The sequence below is a fragment of the Arachis stenosperma genome, chromosome 3, assembly GCF_014773155.1.
Source record: "Arachis stenosperma cultivar V10309 chromosome 3, arast.V10309.gnm1.PFL2, whole genome shotgun sequence".
NCBI lineage: Eukaryota > Viridiplantae > Streptophyta > Magnoliopsida > Fabales > Fabaceae > Arachis > Arachis stenosperma.
In genome coordinates this window covers 114,532,250-114,537,780 of record NC_080379.1, presented here as the reverse complement: position 1 = coordinate 114,537,780, position 5,531 = coordinate 114,532,250, and the positions used below count along the sequence as shown (strand labels likewise).

At 37.3% G+C, this 5,531-nt stretch overlaps 1 non-coding gene across 1 annotated transcript; it reads right to left on the bottom strand.

Annotated features, from left to right (window-relative positions):
- Nucleotides 1-5,193: 5,193 nt before the first annotated feature.
- LOC130971673 (small nucleolar RNA R71) lies at nt 5,194-5,301 on the bottom strand. The gene has a single exon (XR_009082882.1). It is a non-coding gene; the product is annotated as a small nucleolar RNA R71 (small nucleolar RNA).
- Between the last annotated feature and the right edge of the window lie 230 nt (nt 5,302-5,531).

Genomic DNA, 5,531 nt, shown 5'->3' with positions numbered 1-5,531 from the left:
TTATAGTGTCTTTCATGATCCACTCTTTCTTGTTTGAACTTGATGCTCAACATGCTCTTCATGGCACTTACTTATGCTTTGATTTTACTCTTGCATCAAGTATTAGTTGATATGCCTTAGCTTATATTGTTTTTTCACTTACATGCGTAGCTAACATGTAGTGAGAACCTTACTCTTACTTGGCATTAGCCCCCGCCTACGTTCTATTTACTTTGATACCTTTGTTGTAGGCTTAATTTTTTTTCTTTTTCTTTCTCTCCCTTTAGGTTGGCCATCAAAAAGGGGGAAGGAAAAGTTTCTAAATAGGGCAACGAACAAGTCATCTGCACAACCTTTCGAAGAAGCTCATCAATTGTCGCAACCCATCCACCTTGCTCTTCTTTGCATGCACCGAGGACAGTGCAATTTTCAAGTGTGGGGAGGTCGTCCGACCGATCTCCGTGGGTAACAATTTTCTTTCAACACCAATGTTAGCTAGTTGTTGCATTTCATGATAGGTTGCATGTTAGTTATAATTTGTACATATTTTACTACTTCTTTCTTATTAGGACTACTTGGTTAGGGTGATGATTTCTTTTTCAAGAAACTGTTTTAGGGCACCCTACCAATTTGAAAAATTTTGTTGAACTTGCTTGAAAGAATTTATTTTAGAGCATGGTTTTTGAGCTAAGAACACAAGCTTGTGAGATTTGAGCCTAATGATGTGGTTACATCTTATAACCACTTATTTTTCCTTCTTGTGTGCATTATTCTCTTTCTATGAATGTAATCTTTGATTTGTTTGATTCTTTATGTCCATTATTTTGTGTATTCATGCATTTATATGATTGAGGCCATCATTTCATTAGCACACTTACCCAAATAGCCTACCTTTTACTCTCCATTGTTAACCAATTTTTAGCCTACGCTTAACCCACTTGTTCTTTAATTTATCACATTACAAGCCTTAAAGCGAAAAATAATAAATGTCCTTAATTTGGATCTTTGATTAGCTTAGACTAGTGTTGTGAGTATCATTCAAGTGTGGAAAACTTGGGACATTGGTTGGGAAAAAGGGTGTGTTTTTATAGTATGTTGAAAATATTGAGAATTGGGTACATACTCATGTATTAATCAAATGTTAGACCTTATGCATTGATGTTCTTGTATATAGTTTGAAAGAAAGAAAAATGAGAAAAACAAAAGAAAAAGAAATAAAAGTGAAAAACAAAAGAAAAGAAAAGAAAAAAATGTATATAGAAAAAGAAAGAAAAAGAAAGCAATAAAAAAGGGGACAAAATGCCCTAAAGTAAAGTGAAGCTCAATAAGAACCAATGCATAAGTGTTGTGAAATGAAAAAAAAATGCATGAGTATGTGAAAAAATGAAGAATGGGCAGTTAGGTTAGTTTTAAAATTGTATAGGTTATCAATAGGTTAGGTGGAAAGTCTAGGTTAATCAAAGATTCAAATTCTAGTCCACTTAACCATATATGATCCTACCTTGACCCTAGCCACATTACAACCTATGAAAAGTCCTCATGATAGATGTATGCATGCATGAAATAAATGTCGATTGTTAGATGAAAAACAAATCTTAGAAAGCATGATTAGGGGAGAATTGAGAGAATCGACCCTACACACTTGAGCGACTAGAGTGCAAACACTTCCGGTAAGGGTTCGATGCTCAATTCCGTGATTCCCAGCTTTCATAAGCTTTCTCCTGAAAATCTATTTGAACTTCATTTTTTATACTTGAATTGGTAGGATTCATGAATCGTTATATGATCTTGGCCCTACTTGTGCATATATGTCTTGGAGATTGATTTATTTTTAACCAAGTAAGTAGAATCATTTTGCATTTAGTTGCATTCATATAGATAGATGCATATAGTTTAGGTTACATTTAGATTAGCTCACATTGAATAAATGTTGATGCCCTTTGCTTTCTCTTGGTTTAAGCATGAGGACATGCTTGGTTTAAGTGTGGGGAGGTTGATAAACCCCATTTGTAGGTTTATCTTGTGCTTGATTTAGGGGATTTTATAACCTTTTACCCACCTTTTATAACCTTTTACCCACTTCTGATGCTAGGGCATCTAGGCCAGTTTCACTGACCTTTTCTTTATTGTTTTAGGGTAGTTTCATGCATTTTCCAAGTAAACAAGGTAAGTTTTGGGTGAAAATACACTTACACCTTCATTTAAGCAACTATTGTGAATTTTGCATGATTTCATGAGATTTTTGCCAGAATTGCATGATAATTTAATGATGTATAATCTCATGACTTTGGCTAGAGCTTTGATGCACTTTAATTGCTTGATTTCAGGACACATGAAGCATGGAAGAATCACGTTAGCATTCACGTTAACTTAGTTAACGTGACTACTAACGTGGGATGGCAAATAGCTTGCAATGTTAATGAGAAAAGTGATCACCAATAACGCCTGCGAAGCCATTCATAGCCTACGTTAAGAGCCACGTTAACTAAGTTAACGTGGTACTTAACGTAGAAGAAAAAGAGGACTCCACGTTAATGAGAAACGTGAACTCCAATAACGTTTCTCCTCAACGTTAGTGGTAAAAGTGAACACCACTAACATTGGAAAACTAGGCAATGCCCCACATTAAGAGTCACGTTAACTAAGTTAACGTGAACTCTAACGTGGAAGAGGATCAACAATGCCAACGTTAGTGACATTCACTCTTGTCACTAACGTTGGATCATTAGCATTGCCTACGTTAACTCTCACGTTAAGATTGTTAACGTGAAAGTTAACGTGGAATGGGGTTCAAAGAGCCAACGTTAGTGACACTCACTTTTGTCACTAACATTGGGAGATGGCTTCGTTACTACGTTAAGAGCCACGTTAACTTAGTTAACGTGGGTTCTAACATAGGGGCTTAAGGCAATTGGAGCATTAGTGACAAAGGTGAGTGTCACTAATGCTCTCGAAGGTGATAGATGCCCACGTTAAGAGCTACGTTAGCTAAGCTAACGTGAGACCTAACGTAGGGGGCAAGAGGCAAGCAACGTTAATGGGAAAAGTGATTCCCATTAACGTTTGCGAAAAGGGGCACAAGCCAACGTTAATGGGAAAAGTGAGTCCCATTAACGTTGGCCAAGAATTGAGAAGGAACGTTAGAAGTCACGTTAAGACTTCTAACGTTGAGAATAATGTGGGCATATAAGGGTGGAACGTTAGTGGAAAAGGTGAATGCCACTAACGTTCTCGCACCCAGAAATGTATTCCACATTAATCTCACTAAATTCTCAAGCCTAATTCATATCTCTCTGCAAGCTGGGCCCACTAAAGATGAGAATTGCTTTAACTCAAGGTCCAAAGCCCACATCCAAGACTTGAAGAACTCACTAGAAGATCATGAAGAGTAGTATATATAGGAGTAGTTTTGAACTAGCTAGGAGCTTTTGGGAACTTTGGGAAATACTCTCTGCATATTTACTTTTCTGTACTTCTAGCATGGATTCTTCTTTTCTGCCAACTTTGATTCCTAGAGCTATGAACAACTAAACCCCTTTCATTGGGTTAGGGAGCTCTGCTGTAATTTGATGGATCAATATTAGTTTTCATTCTTCTTCTTCTATCTTTTCTCTTGATTTTACTAGAAAGCTTTCAATCTTAATTCAATTGGTTAGTTGTCTTGGAAAAGAAACTCTCCATAATTGGATCTCTTCGGAACCTTGGAAGCGGAATGAAGAGATCATGCTAGAAATGGTTTCTCATGTTGGACCAATTTGGGTTTGGATGGATATGTGACTATAATCCTACCAATACTTGATTTGGGAATGCATGTGGTATAATCAGTGACCATACTTCATCTCTTCTCATGAGCAATTGACCAAGGAATTGGCTATTGATCAAGATTTGAGAGATTGGATTACCAAGGAATTGGAATCCAATCACTTAAGATTGCCAAGGAGATCAATGAATGCATTGATTGAGGAAGAGATGAGAATGAACTTGATCCGGAGAATTGCAACATCTCCTAAACCCAATTATCTCCCCATTTCTGATCTTACCCATTCTCTTTAATTTCTCCCATTTACTTTTATGAGCATTACCCCAATTCCCCATTTAAGATTCTGCACTTTAATTTCTGCTATTTACTTTCCAGTCATTTAAATTTCTACATCTAAACCTCAATTCTGTTTAGCTCAACTAGCATATTCTTCTAACTAAAGTTGCTTGACCAATCAATCCTTGTGGGATTCGTCCTCACTCTATAGTGAGTTTTACTTAACGATAATTCGGTATACTTGCCGAAGGAAAATTTGTTGAGAGACAAGTTTCCATGCATCAAGTTTATGGCGCCGTTGCCGGGGATTGATTTTGAATCAACAATGATTAAGCTAGAAGATCACTAGATTGAGCATTTTTTTATTTTTTGTTATTCTTTTCTGTATTCAGTAATTTACCTTAGTTTGTTTTTAATTTCTTCCTCATCCCCTTTACCCTCTCTATTTTCTCTTCTCTTTTTCTTAGTTTATCATAATTCAGCTCACTAACCCACTAACTGTTTGATAAATTGCATCACTCACACTAACAATCATTCTAACAAAAAAAAAGGTCTTCACTATATCTCCTGTTGTGCATTCTGTTTGTTGTATGACAGGAAGAAGAGAAGGAGTCTCAACATCCTTTGATTCAGAACCTGAGAGAACCCTTTGGAGACGAAAAATGGAGGCAAGAGGAAAAAGAATTATTGGTGCTGAGGAAGAGGAAGAGTACTTTGAACCCAACATGGAAGAGAATTTAGAGAACAATCATGAAGAAGAAGCTCATAATCATACCAGAGAAGGCCATGCAAACCGGGCTGGGCATGAAAGGAGGGTCTTAGGATCCTATATCAATCCTAATCCAGGAAACTGTGGAAGCAGCATTCAGAAACCCACAATACATGCCAACAATTTCGAGCTAAAACCTCAGCTCATCACTTTGGTGCAAAATAATTGCTCATTTGGAGGAGGTGCTCAAGAAGATCCTAACCAACACTTGACCACCTTCTTGAGGATTTGTGACACAGTGAAGTCCAATGGAGTCCACTCGGATGTCTATAGGCTGCTCTTGTTCCCCTTTTCACTCAGGGATAAGGCATCAAAGTGGCTTGAATCCTTCCCAAAAGAAAGCCTGACAAATTAGGAGGAGGTAGTGAACAAGTTTTTAGCAAGATTTTATCCTCCTCAAAGGATCAATAGGCTAAGAATTGAGGTGCAGACTTTCAGGCAACAAGATGGTGAGACACTTTATGAAGCATGGGAGAGATTCAAAGACTTGACAAGGAGATGCCCACCAGAGATGTTTAATGAGTGGGTCCAACTTCACATCTTCTATGAAGGTCTTTCCTATGAGTCAAAGAAGGCTGTAGATCATTCATCAGGAGGTTCTTTAAACAAGAAGAAAACTATTGAAGAAGCCATTGATGTCATTGAAACAGTTGCTGAGAATGACTACTTCTATGCCTCTGAAAGAAGTAACACTAAGGGAGTAATGGAGCTGAACCACATGGATGCACTATTAGCCCAAAACAAGAT